Source organism: Triturus cristatus, chromosome 4_1 (genome assembly GCF_964204655.1).
Source record: "Triturus cristatus chromosome 4_1, aTriCri1.1, whole genome shotgun sequence".
NCBI classification, from domain to species: domain Eukaryota; kingdom Metazoa; phylum Chordata; class Amphibia; order Caudata; family Salamandridae; genus Triturus; species Triturus cristatus.
In genome coordinates this window covers 132,004,054-132,020,729 of record NC_140585.1, presented here as the reverse complement: position 1 = coordinate 132,020,729, position 16,676 = coordinate 132,004,054, and the positions used below count along the sequence as shown (strand labels likewise).

Here is a 16,676-nt window from a genome sequence, read left to right as displayed (position 1 = left end):
CTTCAAATATCTTAAACTCACAAAAAGAGAGAAGGACTGATAAAAACAGGGCCAGGGATGTTAACCCAATTTGAATTGAAAAGTTATTTTATTCCTGCCCCCTCCACTACGTGGGAATAGTTAATTAGTGAGAAACAGAAGAAGGAGGAAAAACAAAAGATTTTATAATACTGCCCTCACCCACTATGCAGTGCCATGCTTCATCATCGGGCCGCCGCAGAAGTTCAGGCGCAGACCAACGCAGTGGACGGAGCACTTTTTTTAGGGTGAGGGAGAAAAAGAAAAAGAAAAAGTTTGTGAAAGGGAAGACTGTTTCCTCAAGAAGGGATCTCTAGTGCAGAAAAGCAATAGAATAAAACTGTTTACGGCGATACCTTTGCAATACCTTTATTCTTGGTTCCCCTTGATAGGGTTAAAAATAATGCGATCTGGGGATATACAGGAGGGGTAACTGCCCCTAAATCCCCACTGCAAACATGTTTCGGCCTTCCACTCTAGCCTCACTGAAAAACTACCTACCACCTGAGTCCAGGCTGAGTGGCTGCTTTCAGCTGCCACCACCAGACATGTTTCTGGACCCCTGGGTCAAGTGCCTTCTGCTCTCCGGGGCCTGAAACAATGCACTTCCTGGGATGAAGTGCCAAGCCTCCTCCCCCCAGATGGGCAGGGTCCACGAAGGGGAAGCTTCAAAGGCTTGCTGCCTTTGTGAGCTACCCCATGCCACTTGCTGCTTTCAGCAACTGGCCTCACAGATTCTGACTGCCACTTTGGGTGGGAGAACCGGCGGGAAAAACAAGTGAGGAAGAGAGGTGTGATCACCTCTGCCAACTCCACCCCTCAGGTGCGGGAGGCGAGGTGAAGCACAACTCTGAGTCCCCGCCATCTTTCAGATGAGGTGACCCAGCCAACCAGGGAAAGGCTTATTCCCCCCTCCCACTGGAGGGTAGCATAATACCCACCCCAGGAAAGGGACCATTGGTCCCAAACGTTTTACCTACCTGCAACACCCCTAAATCTAGTATTTAGGGGCACCCCTGAACCTTGCTTCCTCAGACAAAAAACTAGAAGAAGAAAAGAAGAAGGACCGAACAGCTGTGCCAAAGCTAACAAGAGGAGGACGCCCACTGACTTGACCCAGCCCTACCGGCATGTCCTCACATCAAACCTGCAGAAACAAAACTCCGGTATGTCCTGCAGCCAGCAGCCTCAAGAACCCCGAGGACCTGCCCTGCCTTCAAAAGAAAAGTCTCCTGTGAACACCGGATTTGTTCACATACAGACTCCTGGTCCGCCTAAGTCTGCGAGTCTGCACCACTCTGCACTCTACGCCCACGGCCTGAGTTTGAGTGGCTCAACACCAACTACCCGGTGATCCTGACCTGAGATCCGGTGACCCTTGACCTGCCTCAAGCCTCCAGCTGACGCCTGCAGCCTCAAACCGGAAGGTCCCCCGAACCGTGACCAGGAGCTGGTAAGAAGATCAGACCCTAAAAGGCACACCTGCACCCGATGCCCCACAGCCTTGGGTGGCCCGACTGACGCTGCCTAACCAACCCCCAGCATCCAAACTTACCTCTCCTAGTGGTGGTCGCAGCCAGAAGACCTTTGTCCCTGAGCCTGTAATGTGTTCGTAAACTGAAGACTCCCCATTGAAAGCTACACGGCTCCGGACGCCAAGACAGCACTCTGCACCCGGCCGCCCCAGAATACCATCTCCCACAACAAAGTACTTACCTGTTAACCGATAACACTATTTTCCTCCATAGGATAACAATGACTGTTTTTCTATGCAAAGTTTCTAAGTATGGAGTTGGAAAATCTATGAAAACCTTTAAAACTGTAACTAAATAACCAAAACGCTTTTACTTACCTGTTTACAAGATATGTCCCAGTGCAGTATCCAGGTGTACTGCACTGTGTAATAAAAGTAATCTGTAAAGTAATCTACTTGACATTCTACTAAAAAGCCTATACAAAGTATATACAGTATATCAAAAGCATTGCATTACCAGTAAGTCAACTGTAATCAAATCAAAGTGCACATACGATTGCAAACTGTTGACAAACTGCAATACTACGCTAAAATATTTATTGCTTACCTGTGCCTGGCTTGCTTGGTTCTAAAAAAATAAAATAACTAAAAAAAATTTTTATACAAAACCACTTGGTCTGAAGTTCTGTCATTGAGTGTGTGATATCATTTGCTGATTGAGTGTGTACAACAAATGCTTAACACTACCCTCTGATACAGCCTTACTGCTAGACCACACTACCACAAATAGAGAGTAAAGTGCTATCTACGTTTACCTCTGCCTACCTTTGAGGTTCCACTGGACTCTGTACACACTATACCTCACTTTGGTATAGTATATACAGAGCCAGCTTCCTACAGGCATTCTCTGAGGAAATCCTCAGGGAGATAGTGGATTACTTTTCACACAATGAGGGCTTGGTCTGGTCAGCCTCCATGCTCTGGGAGGCTTACAAGGAAGCTTTAAGCAGGGCGTGCATCACGAAGCAATCGGGAGTGCTTAAAGCAATCCGAGGGAGGCTGTCGCAGCTTGAAAGCGACATTTGGGCTCTGGAAACCGTACACTTCCACTCTCATGATGAGGCCTTGTTGGTCTCCATTTGGAGCACAGTAACCAAATTTATGGAGGAGACTAACAAGGAGAGCTCCTTCCTCCACCGTGATGTGCAGGCCCGTCACTATGGCGAGGGTTATCACTCATGCAGGAAGCTCACGGGTCTGCTCCGCTCGCCGCAGGCGTCATCTTACGTGACGGAATTACTGGATAAAAATTACAACCTTTTGTTCTCCCTCTCCAAACCTTAACATGTGATGTCCTCTTTCTATTCCAAATTATGCTCCGCCACCCCTGTCCTAGGCCTGTCCGCGTATCTGGACTGAGTCTACTTGGACTACCCTATAACCATTGAAGAGATAGTCCAAGTTATTCACAGCCTTTCCATAGACCAGTCTCTGAGGTTAGACGGCATTTCTGCCGCCTTTTACAAGGAGTTTGCTCCCATGCTAGCGCTGCATCTTTTGCCAATGTTTGGGGACTCCCTGGAGACCGTCTCCCGGTCCCCTTGCTCAGAGAGGCATACATTGTAATACTTCTCAATCCAGAGAAGTTGGTTACACAGTGTGATTCCTATAGACTTCTTTCCTTGATGTGGAAACTAAAATCTTTGCTAAAATTCAGGTGAATAGACTACTGCCACTTTTGCCCCACATAGTTCGGCCTGACCCTTCCGGCTTCATCCCAGGCCGTTCAAAGTCCCACAACTTCCACACCATCTTCGTGGACATGCTCCCACTCGACCCCCAAGTTGCCACATTAGCTGCCCTGCTTGGTGCCACCAAGACATTCGATACCCTGGAGCATTCACACCTTTTTCCATTGTTTGCCCGCCTTGGACTCAGTTAGCGTTTCATTTGCCACATTAAGCTCCTCTACACTCTCTCGACCGTGCGAATTCGTCGGAAGTGGCTGCTGTCAGACCCTTTTCTGATCTCATTAGGTACACAACAGGCTGCCTGCCATTGACCACTCTTTTCGCGATTGCAATGGAGCCTCTGGTGACGAGACTCAGGCAACATCACGCAAATCAGGGTATTGGCTTTACAGCTGGAGGCCTGGTAGTCTCGCTGTACCTGGATGATATCACTCTGTACGTCTGCGACCCTCAGATGAACCTTGACTCCCTAACACGCAAGGTGGGGTGTTTCGGCGGTTACCCTGGTATACAGATGAATTGGTCCAAATCAGTCACATTTCCTCTTACGGAAGCCACAACACCATTTCCCTCGGCATTCCCTCTCAAATGGGTGACTGACCCGGTGAGGTACCTGGGCATTTGGCTCAGCCAGGATCCTGAAGAACTCTGATGTGCCAACTACAGCCGGGCATTTGCATAGTTTAAAGATAGACTTACGGTGTGGACCAAGTTGCCCCAATCCCTAGCGGGATGCATAGCTTTAGTGAAGATCTTCTTTCTCAACATACCTATTCATCTCATAGTGCAGTTTGTCAGACGCTTAAAGACTGCCCTGGTTGCCCTAGTTTGGACAGGTAAGCAACCACGGGTGTCATGGCATCTCCTCACCTTACCGCTTGCCCAGGGGGATTTGGGGGCTCTTGATATGCCGATATAGGCCCTGTGTGCTCATGCCCATTTTCTACACTATTGGATCCACCCCCCTCCTTTCTAGCCCCACATCGCTTTAGAAATTGACTGGGCATCCTTCGTACCTGGCAAATTGTTGGGGAAGGTGAGCCTGCTGATGAAAGGCTCCACCGGGGGACTTTGATTCCCGCCAGCCCTTGCGCCTAGGTCTCGCGCATATTAGTGCGTCATGGGCCCACGGCATTGTAGCCGCCATCGTACCTGGCAAGTTGGTGGGGACTCTGAGCCTGCTGACGAGAGGCTCCACTGGGGAACTTTGATTCCTGCCAGCCCTTGCGCCTAGCCCTCTCACATATTAGCACGTCATCGGCCCGCAGAGCTGGCCACACCTGGGCAAAGCCTGGGCCAAGAGCAGGCCCGTAAACACCCATCGGACGCTGGGCTGGGCCCCCTCCCTAGCACGTCCAATTCCAGCCTCACAGTTTGTCGGGATTTTGACTTGCAGATGGGGAAACGGACGATCACAGCACATGGAGGTAAGCCCACTAAAACTCTGGGTTCTTTCATCACGAGGGCCTGTAATGCCCTGGACAAGGAGATTCAGAATGCAGAGCGCAGACTCTCCATGGGGGACCCGGGAGCTCTTGACCTCTCAAGTGAGCGCACTCCTAATGAGCTTCCATCTGCGCTTACTGTAGATCCCCCCTAATCTATCCCCTAGGCTAGTCATTACTCGTTCAAAGGCCATGACCTCCCGGATGGAAGGTAACGTTTTCTCTCCCCTGGACCCCACAGAACCACCCTCCAATAAGAAAAAGGGAGGAGGGAGAATATCTAAGCCAGTTTCTGTCACCCCTCAAAGTTACTTCCCCATCTTTTATGGATGATTTACTTTCAAAAATGGAACAGTCACTAACCTTCTTACTGCAACCACTTCCGGTTAGAGTAACCAGAATTGAGGCTAGCATTGAGTCCTTATGCTCTGTATGGGAGGGCATGACACATCCTCACCAGACGTCTCGGTCTGTCGAGTTAATTTCCTATAATGAATCGTCTATTTTACCTTTGTATCCTTCTAATAATTGTATAGCCAATTTAGGAATAACAAGAGGGGTTGATGGTGGCAACTAAAGACTCTTTCCTAGGGGGCATGTCTTCTAATGCTCATACAAGCCTTTCTTTACCTCCAATGCAGCGAAACAATTACCCGCCCCCAAAACCTACCCTCGTCAAAATTAATACCTTACCTCAGTGGACATCTAGTGCCACCTTTACAGAAGAATTCCGGAACCGGTGGCGAAGAGATGCGTATGCGCAAACCCGTTTACGCATGCAAAAATGTTCGCACATCTGGCCCTTAGAGCCCTAACTGATCTAGATTGTGATTGGCAGAGGGAGAACAGGAGCACTGTAATACATGCCCAAAGCTGTTCAACACCAGTGTCAGAACCACCTATGCATTTCACCACAACAAATAATTATGTAGATCATGGTAAAATAATTACCTGGAATATTGCCAGTTTGAGATCTACACGGTCTGTCCCAGACTGGCTAGCAATTGTCACGGTTTACGATCTGATCTGTCTACAGGAAACATGGGAACTAGGTCCTATTAACTTACTGGCACATGCATCAACAATTCCATTTGCGATTCCTTATTAGCGAAAAATAAGGATTCGCTAATAAGGAATAGCAAAAGGCTATGCATGTAGACATTGCTTAAAAAATAGCGATTTCTAAACATTCCTTAATTGCGAGTCGCAAATTGCGAGTCACAATTAAGGGATACCTCCCCATTCATTCCTAAGGGCCTAGAGGCCCATAGGAATGAATGGGAAGACATTCTCAATTTGCGATTCTCACTTAGAGAATCGCAAATTGAGAATGCAATTTCAAGGGTGCCAGGGTGTCAAAAGGACACCCTGTTGCACCCCTGAAATTTGCATACGAGTACATCTTGCACACACGCATGCCCCAAGGGCATGTGTGTGTGTAAAATGGAACTTTGAAAAATGCACTTTGGTGCATTTTTCAAAGTTTTTTCAAATTACCATGAAGTAGTATTGGTATTAGTATTCATGGTAATTTGCGCCCCCAATTAACGAAATCGCTAGTTTATTTTACTTTAATGCATTGCATTTAAGGAATCTCAATTTGCGATTCCTTAAATGCAATGGCAATTTAAGTAATTGCAATTTAGAGATTACTTAAATTGCGATTTTTGCATTTGGGATGATGCATCCCAAATGCAAAATTACCGGTAGCAAAGGGGCAGATTCTGAGAACCTGCCCGTTTGCGACCGGTTTTTGCTTTGATGCATGTGGGCCTTAGACGGTTATCGTTAATTTTATACACCTGCTCTCCTATGTAAATCGGGTCACACCAGGGGTGGGATTGTGACCATGTTAAATAATACTCTTAGGGGCACATGCATCAAGAAATGCTTTTGCGAGTCCTTAATTGCGATTATTAAGGAATTGCAATTAGGGACTCTCAAACGCCTATGCATGTTGAAATCGCTATTGAAATAGCTATTTCTAAACATTCCTTATTTGCGACTAACACATTTTGAGTTGCAATTAAGGAATGGCTTCCCATTCATTCCTATGGGCCTACAGGCCCATAGGAATGATTGGGAAATTGCATGCGCAATTTGCGAGTACCAATAGGTACTTGCAGATTGCGCATGCAATTTCAAGGGTGCAAAGGTTTCAAAATGACACCCTTTTGCACCGCTGAAATTGTGATGTGCACCCATGTTACGCACACACATGCCCCAAGGGCATGTGTGTGTGTACCCTGAAACCTTGAAAATGCACTTAAGTGCATTTTTCAAGGTTTTTGAAAAATACAGACCAGAGTAATTTCTCTGTACTTTGCGGCCCCAAATAGCGAATTCGCTATTCCTAAGGGATACATGCATTGTATTTAAGGAATCGCAAATTGTGATTCCTTAAATGCATTTGCTATTTAAGAAATCGCTATAAATTGCGATTCCTTACATCGCAAGTGCCTTACACTTTGATGCATCGCAAAAGGCTTTTTTTGCGGGCGCAAACGGTCGATTTTTACAAATCGCACCGTTTGTGCTTGCAAAAAACGTTGATGCATGTGCCTGATTATCTAGAAGTACTGTCTTTTCACAACAATTCCCCTTATTATCACCTTATCCATATAACGGGCCCTTGTGGTGATAAACTTCTTCTACTTAATTTTTATTATAATAATTTCACTGGTGAGATGAAGCAGGTTGTTGATACACTGGAAGGTGAAATTAATGTATTTTTTAATTCACTTAAACAGCTTCTGAAAATCCTCTGAGTGGGGGACTTTAACACGAACATCTGTGCCCTCCTTAGTAATACAGTGTGCGGCATAACTGATAAGTCAGGTGACCCCATTCCACACTTTAGGCATAATCCTTTTGGAGATGCTTTGAACAGATTGTTCACTATAAATGATCTGGAAATTGGGAATCCCATAGATTCCAGTTTAGGCACGTTACAAAACACTTTTGGCCTGGCCATCAAGGGCTTGACATTAGATTATCTATTGGTCTCGGTGCCCCTTAAAAAGTCTATCTGTGATGGTACAAAAAAGCTTTTTAGTTTTAGTGATCATGGGGTCATTACTGGCGACCTAAAATGGGAAGAAGTCCACCCGATGCAGACGAGGCATGTTAAGCCAAAGGTAGCTTGAAATAATGGAACAATTCTTTAATGGGTAGCAGTAGATAAAGCAAATATTGTTCTGGTCGTGATTGGAAATAGATTAAATGACATCACAACTTGTTTAGGATCAGATCCTGATCCTATTCAGGTGACCATGGCCTTTGGTCAGATACTATCAGAGGTTAAAAAAGCCCTAACTAGGAAAAGAACTACTGTCAACACATCAGGCTCAAGATGGTTTGATCAAGCATGCAGTAAGACCCTAGCTAACCTGCACATGGCCCTTAGATCTAATCTTAGAGATGTGGAATTGGTCAAGCTCTTGTGCTTTCGATATAAAGAGGCAAGGAAGATGAGAATAAAAACCCAATAGGAAGAAGCTTGGGAACAATTGTACCAAGCTGCTATTTTAAATAACGCCAAGGATTTCTGGAGAGTTATTAATGCCCCATTTCTCAACCTATCCACTGACTCGGGTTTAGATTGTCATGTGGATGAGCAATCCTGGGTCGCACACTTCTCTTTAATATTCAATCCAAAAGGTGAGGGAGTGGACACACCGCAGGCATCTTTTACCCCCCACCAAGCCTCTTCTTTTTTTAAATTACACAAGATCAGAGAGGCCCTTAAGCAGTGCTCTGTTCTAGTAATAGAGCTCCTGGCCCGGATGGTACCCCAATAGACTTTTATATAGAACAGTCTGACTTATGGGGAACAGTGCTGACAAATGTTTTTTATGCAGTTGCCATTGTGGGCCCACCATATTCATGGCTGCAATCCATTTCAGACCCTATAAACAAGAAAGGAGACAAATCTGAGGCAAAAAATTATAGGTCAATTTCACTCCATACTTATGGGTCGAGTTTTATTAAATAGATTAAAGGAGTGGCCACCTGTAACAATGTTTTTTATTCCGGTACAATATAATTTTAAAAAGGGGAAAGAAACCCAGGATCAATGCCTCAACCCAAGTCTATTAATTGCTAAGTATACTCAAGTAAAGCAAGGTAAAAGCTATACTGGGCATTTATAAACTTATCTGCAGCATTCAACTGCGATGCTCATCACCATTTGTGGGGGATAATAGAAGAAATGGGCATAGATAAGGCCATTATCTTTTTTATCAGGCAGCTTTATTCCTCAGCCTCGGCCTGTGTCCGGGAAGCAGGTGGAGTGTACTAGGTCATTCCCAATTAAAAGGGGAGTTCACCAGGGTTGTGTACTCACCCCATTTATTTTTTCCATCTATACTTATGGGGTGGAAACACCCCTGTTGAACTCAGTGCAGGAAGTCCCAAGAATCAATAATGTGCGAACCCCAATTCTCCTTTATGCAGACAATGCAGTGTTAATCGCCTGCACAGGCCTAGCCTTTACAGAAACTATTAGAAGTTTATGCGAGTTACATGAGCAGCTTGGATCTAAAAATTAATCGGGTGAAGTCATTTATTTTAATTGCTGGCTGTAAATCTAGGAAGGTTCCAAACTTTTATATAGCTGGTCAGAAAATAGCCCATACTGATACTTTTTCTTATCTGGGAATAACTTTTGACAGTCAATTAACCTGGTCCAATATGATCGCTAATAAGGGTTTATCAACGGAAAAAAGTATTTGCGCCCTACATTTATTTATAAAGAAATTGGGCGCAAAACCCCTTGAAATGGTCAAAAACGTTTCTATTGCCAAATCGGTTTCTGTAGCAACCTATGGGGCAGGCATTTGGGGATTTTCAAACTCTTCAACTCTCCAGACTATAGAGGACACTTTTTGGAAAAAAATGGTCGGTCTTCCCCTAAGTTGTTTTATTTGTTATGCAGAGTTGGACATTCCTTACATCACTGGCATGATTAGTGTGGACCCAATCACACTATAGCATCCTATTGGAGAAGACAGTCTGTCAATTTTATTCAGAGGCTAATAGAAGCCTGTCTCTGTCTTGAATACGGCCATAGGATTCCTTGGCTAACATACATTAATAAAGCCTTTCTTCTCTTGGTTTAGAGCATTTATTTAGCTCTCCATCTAATTGCTCTACTTTCTCAAAAATGGCAATTACGACTCAATTCCTCAAACAAGGGGCAAATGAGAGAGCTAATTCTAATTGCATAAAAGTGTCTGTAAAATCATACCTGGAAGGTTCGATTGACCAGGAAGGCATGCCTCATACTTACTCACCGTGACAAATTTACTTCACAGATTCATCTTAGTAGGGTTTCTATTGAATTTGATTCCGTGTAGGCCTATCCATCAGGAATCTACTCTATCCATGATCTTCCTCCTTGCCCGTGTGACGGTGTTTCTACTCAATCAAATTTACACATCTTTTTCTTTGGCAATTTTTATGTAGAACACCGTAAGAGATTCAGTCGGCCACTTATGTGGGACTACAACTTTATACAATGTCGCCCAGGAATGTATTTCTTACAATCACTGCTGAACAATCTTGTTTGTTATTCTGTGGCGTCCTTTTTAGGTCTCGCCTGACCCAGCGCATGCGCTGGTCTGGCGAGACTTTTTGAGAGGGCTCCAAAAAGTGCTACCAGGCCAGCCTAGAGCTACAGTGCATGTGCACGGGCGTGCGCGCCGCGCTTGACCGCGATTACTTTAACTTTCGCGGCCGCACAGCTGCTTGTTTGTTATGCTTTGAACAAATGTAACTACCATGCTACACTTTGCCTTGCTTTCTGTAGTGGGCAAACTTGTTCTGAAGTACATAGCAGGGGTGTACAATATAATGTCTGTGTGTCAGTTAAGCTCCCTCCCCACTCTCATTTCTTAACCCCTGTAACCTTGTATAATCTTTTTGCTTTTAGCAGTGGCCACTCCTTATACTAAACCTCCCCCCTTCCCACGTGTCCAAGCATGTTTGCTGCTGCTCACAGGCATTGGTTCTCCCCATCTTCTGAGTCCATTCACCAGGACATTCTCCTCCAACCCGGCCAAGTTTATCCGCTTTCTGCAATGTAGTTGTCCTCCAGTGGAGATTGTGCATGATCGCTTGCCCATCTATTGCTCTCTACTTGACCTCTTTATTTTACAGGTATTACGGGTGGTATTAGTTCAATTCCTCTGCAAGCCTCCTTGAAACTAATCATGCACCGAGGCAGTCATCGGAGGAAGATGATTCTGTTCCCTAATCAAAACAGTTGGGAAAAACAGGCCACCAGCATCGTGCTCTTTGGAGCACAGCAAAGAGTGCATTACTGCAATTATGTCTGAATTGACAATTCACTCTCCTGGGTCTTTAAGGCTTGGCTGTGAATGTGGAAAGCAACAGACTACATGGAATCAAGAGGATGGTTTGCTGCCATACTAAAGGGTCAAAGTTTCGCTTAGGACAAGGAAACCCATCACACTAAACGGCCCAGGAGTTCACTAGAACTTTATTTTGAGTTCTAACTAAATGTTTCCTCAGAACCTGAGCATATTTTCAACCCCATGTTCTGTTTGCAGTGCATAATTCTCCCTGAAAGGAAAATAGTTGACTGGAAAACTACTTACCAACCACTCACGTAACCACACAGCCACTTACACCCACAAAACCACTCACACCCACTCCTAGACCCACAAAACCACTCACACCCACTCCTAGACCCACAAAATCACTCACACCCATTCACACACTCGCGCACACACCCATGCACAGAACCACACACCTTACTCACAGACCCACCCACACACACACACCAACTTATACACCCACACAACCACTCACACCCACTCACAAACCCATACAGCTACTCACACAGCCACTCACAAAACCACGCACACAGCCACTCACACACCGATTTAGCTACTCACACACCCACACAGTCACTCACACACCCAGGCACTGATACACTAATAACAAGCATTGGCATAGCCAATAGGTCTCGCCTCTGGGACCTTATAAGTGTTTTGCCATGCAACAGTTGTTGTTGCACCAAGGATATTGTGCTGCATAACTAAATACTTATAAGGTCCCAAAAGCGAGACCTATTGGCTATGCCAATGCTTGTTACTTCTTTCTTGGAAGACTAAGCGACAACTTGTACTCATGTATGCATTTTTTGTTTTATCTCTGTTTTTAATTGATGTATTATGTCACTGTTTACATTTTGTACTTTATACTTTTATGATCTTATTTTATAAGACTCAAATAAAGTAATTGACTGCCTGACTGACTGGGCAGTTCCCTGGCCACTGACTACAGCACTCTGTGTGCCTACAGGGCACCAAGGGAAGACATAGACACAGTTAAGCTAGTACAATGGGCTTTGGAAGAACTGAAAAAGAAGGCAAAACGCTCCTACCTCTATGCACCCTCTATTTCACTTAGCAATAGCCCTAAAGTTCCACTGTTGTTGGATAGGGGCAAAGGAGAAGGCACATGTCCGTAACATCATAACCTAGTCTGACTTGTACCCGGACAACCACTTTATCCCACCTTTTGAGTCCACAACATCTCTGTTTCCCACCATGTTTGACACTCTACTGTACTACCAACTCAGAGCCACCTGCTGAACATTATACGTTCCCAGCCCCCTGCCCCCATCCCCATGTCCCTGCGTTAGAACACATGCTCACCACTGCCTCACCACGAACACTGATCACTGTCTTTATAACAGCATGGGTACCTCTGCACCAATCACAGTGCCCAGGGCGCACACAGCATGGGAAGCTGATACAGTCCCCCCCTCATAACTGTTACTCAATGGTCATTTTCTGCAGTCAGCTGCAGTCACTCTCTCCAAACTGCAGACTATGTTTAATTTATTTTAACTTCTTACACCACAGCTACTACACTCCCTTACAGCTTGCCAAAATGGGTCTCAGTGACAACTCCAGATGCCTTTGATACTCCGTACCCTATGCGTCCTTTATTCCTTTTGCAATGGCATTGTCTGAAAGTGGCAGCTTTTTGGGTAGAAGTGTCCTCAACTATCTACAGACGGGGCACTCAATTACTCACATCTCCTTGGAGGCCTGCTGGCATACGCTGCCTCACCACCGTGCTACTCCCCCGGCCAAGCAAAGGGTGGCAATTCACTTGGGTTGTAAGGCCGCTCCCTCTATAAACTTATGGCTCCAGGACATGGTGTATTGTCAGAAGCAGCTATCTAATTTTTGGGAGTTGATGCCTACCCGCTCCCGTCCCAAAGATATATAGGAACCTTTTCTCTTCTTCATGTGGCAAACGACCCCTTTAAATTCAGCATCGGGAAAGAACCGATCAGGAGTTTATCTTGACAATGAGGGTTTGCCAAGGTTCACCCCCTTGACATGTACTGGTCCCTGCTTGAGTAAGGCTGTGTCAACAGCTATAAGTACTTCTAGTCGAGTGGTACTGTCTGTCTATTGCTTCTGTGTTAGGTCCAAGGTTGCATTCCACACCTGGTTTCTTTGTATGTTTTTGGGGTCTTTTCTTCTGTTTTACTATGTGGCGAATGTGACACGCATATGCTTATTGTCATTAACATGTTATTATTAATGCTATGGCTTTCCCCTTTCATTCCCCACCTTCGCCCTGCTCCTCCCCTGCTCTGGTCTCTCTCCTTCCTGGCACTATTTTTATTTTTGTTGTTGTATTGACTTACGTATCTAAATCCCAATAAAAAATAATTTTAAAAAACACACCCAAACCCATCTGAAGGAGCTTGAATTGTTTGCACTGGCAGGCTTGGAGAGCTGCAGAGTAAAGTCAAAGAGCTGTTCATACAGTGCTTTGTGAGTGAGATACGACTCAAAGAAGAAGTAAAAGCAGTGGCAGACAGTAATTTTAGTAGGGAGGGGGCAGAAGAGACACACATGCACACCTACACACTCACAGACCTGCATACACACACACATCCATTAACAACACTCATTACCAAATATTCATGCATACGTGCACGCACCCACCTAACATTAATTAAAAAAAGAAAAATCACACTTACCTGCAGCTCTCCCTCGGAGGTCCCAGGAGGCTTGGGAAGGCAAGGCGCAGCAGTCCCAACATCATCACAGTGATGGGATGGGGTCGGTGAGACTGCTGACCCCACCCCACTGTGTGACGAAGTGTCACTGATTGACACTCGACCCTCGGGGCTTCAGGGCTTAAAACTGAAGCACCCTGGTGTGAGGCAATGAGTGACGCTTCCTCTCGTCACGAGGGGAATGGCCTCGAGGCCGTTTGCTGAGCTGAGGAGGTCACACCCACAGGAGCTGTGACATCCTCAGCCCAGCAAAGTTCAGCTCTGGCAGCCAGGAGCCTGAGCATTTAGCGCATGTCTAGCTCCTGGTTGCCTGACCTGAATATGAACAGTGTCCCTCAGGCCGACCTTTCCCAGGGCCGTTTCTAGGTGTTTTGCCGCCCTAGGTGAGAATTGAAAAATGCCACCCCCTTCCTTTTACTACCATCAATCTCTCTCCCTTGCATTAGAGAATTGTAACGACATTATTAGCGAAAATTTTAAGAAGCCACTGGCTGTCTATGCTATAAAGCAGTCTAGGCTCTATATACCCCGCATTACTTCTCCTTTGATTTAAATGAGAGCTTTATAACAATCACTGCAAAAAAAGCATGTATTTTTGGGAAAACATAGTTGTTGTCTATTTTAGGGGTTTGACACCTCAACAAACACTGATAAGCATAGATTTCAAAATATTGGAAAACACTGATAAAACACCACTGAAATTCAGAACAAAATAAACACTGAAAACTGGACTGGCTGAGGGATGGCTCAGCTTGTACTCTGACTCTCAAACAGACTCTGCATTGCCTCTCCTCATGAATTTGTTGACCCCTCTCACCTCTTTCCTTCCGAGCAGAGGGGTGAACAGTCCCTGGTAGGGAGCCCCACAACTGCTCAGCATGAGACACCCAACAAGACATTCAGCGCCGGGAGTCTTAAAGGGGTCAGTGAAAAGTGAGAACATGTGAATTTACGAGAAGCAGAAAGAGTGTAGAGAGATGAGTAACAGATTAGAGGGAGGGTTCAATAGAGAGGTAGGATGAGAACCAGTCCATGGCTGGCCCTGTGCTCCCAAAGGTCACAGAGGTGTGGATGATGAGCCCAGTGGAGGGGGGAGGTCCAAGGTGGAGGTGATGATGGTCAGCAGTAGGGAGGAAACACTAGAGGGAATGATGGAGAGTGACCAGGCTGTGAGAGGAGAAGCGAAAAATGAGTCAGTTAAAGATGAGGCTGCGGAGACCATAGGGTGGGGGGGCGGGCTTTATTTGGCGGGACAAGAGGGGTCTGTAAGTAAAGCCCTGCGTTGGGTCGCTGGTACAAGTGGAACGCTCAAAGGGAGGTTCATAGAGAAAGAGTGACTGACCAGCTCGAGGACTGACAGGATCGACTGGCGCACAGGCTGCTTTTGTATGGCAGGCAAAACAGCATTTTGCCTGCTTGGCTGCTCCCCATACAGTGATAAAAAGGCCTTTTCCTGGCGTTGTTTTGTTGTTGTAAATTGCCAGAGCCTTTAGGTGGCACCTTAAAGCCTTACCTCGCGTTATGGAAGCGCTGGCCCTGCTGACTGGTGAACATGTTGAAGAGGGCGCTGCCGGTCCAGGGGAGTAGGGTGGACAGGACTGTGGAACTTTTAACTGAGGTGTAGATGCTCAGAGTCTGGGGCAGTGAGGCAGGAAGGTTGCCTCTCAGAAGAACGGATGGTCCTAGAAGTGGGCAGGCACCTTGGGGTCAGCAAAGGGTGCGAGCACAGAGGTCCGACTCCGATCGGGTCGAGAGCGAAATCAGAAGTTGCATATTTATAGCGGCGCGCACGGCGTGATGCCCCCCCCCCCGTGGCGTCCAACGTCACGTCGAATTGTAGAAGGCGCTACCCAATGCCCTTTCGAGGTTGAAGGCCTTTCAAGGGGATTCCCAAACTCATGTTTTTTGCCGCCCTCTCCCTTTTGCCGCCTAGTCTTGACCAATGGTAGAAACGGCCCTGACCTTTCCCCAGCCTGACAGACACTGTCCTTAGGGACAAAAGGTGAGAGGGCGAAGCCCCTCAGCCCCAATGGCCTGTCCATGGCTGAGTAAAAGTTAGAAAGACGTCGAGGAACACAGCACATGCAGTAAGACCTGTTCATTCCACATCTGCAGTTCGCAGCGTCATGTCTGCGACACAACATGGCGGTGAAGAATGAGAGTAGGGTGTCTGATGTATTCAGTAGATATGACGTGTATTTAATGACATACAAACTGTCACTTCCAGTTGTCACCTTTTTGTAAATACACGACAGTCCTTCAGATCAGTGTTTGGAAGATGCTCGTATGAAGTGAAGATGATAATACAGCAGCAACCACACACCAGGGAGGGCAGGACAATCAACACAAAGGAATGGAAATCCTCAAAACTGCAAAATGTGACTTGACGAGCAATTTGAGGTGTTCCTTGTGTGAAGTTATAAGAATACAAGATGTAGGATTGTTGGTAATTGTTTGACACCTGGAAGAACACGAATTCGCGAGGCCGTATACTAGGACTGTGTGAATCTTAAAAGCAACCATATCTGCAACATCTTTCCTACCACTAAATCCGTTTTTTGAGTGAAACGTATTCACTGCTGGAGACTGGAGACAGAGGTTCTGCCAGTAGCCACCAGAGGGCGCGCCTCCCATGCTGCTGAAATCCTGAGCACAGTTTAAGAACAGGAGAAGGGTTTCCTCCTCCGGATCAACAGCGGCAGAGACAGCACCAGCAGCCGATCCCGACATCACTGCCGGCCTCTCACTGCTCGCAGCCCGTGCAGTTATCTTCATCTTCAGGCCCTCGCAGCCGGCCCGCCCCTCCACCCTCTCTCCCCCCTGCGCCGCCAAAGGCCCCAAATCTGCATCAGCCCCAGGAGGAGGGAAGAGCTGGAAATGTCTACACAGGTAGGAGATTGTCAGTACCATACGCT

The 16,676-nt window shown here is 46.2% G+C and overlaps 1 protein-coding gene across 2 annotated transcripts in view; it reads left to right on the top strand.

Moving 5' to 3' along the window:
• The first annotated feature begins 4,396 nt into the window (after nucleotides 1-4,396).
• LOC146847655 (uncharacterized) overlaps nucleotides 4,397-16,676 on the top strand; it is a 28,085-nt gene continuing 15,805 nt past the window's right edge. Inside the window, exon 1 of one of the 2 annotated variants that reach the window (XM_085651785.1) lies at nucleotides 4,397-4,670. The gene's annotated coding sequence lies outside the window, so the exon portion shown is untranslated. Of the gene's footprint in view, nucleotides 4,671-16,461; nucleotides 16,651-16,676 lie in introns of those variants that run through there. The other variant, XM_085651784.1, reaches the window with a different exon arrangement.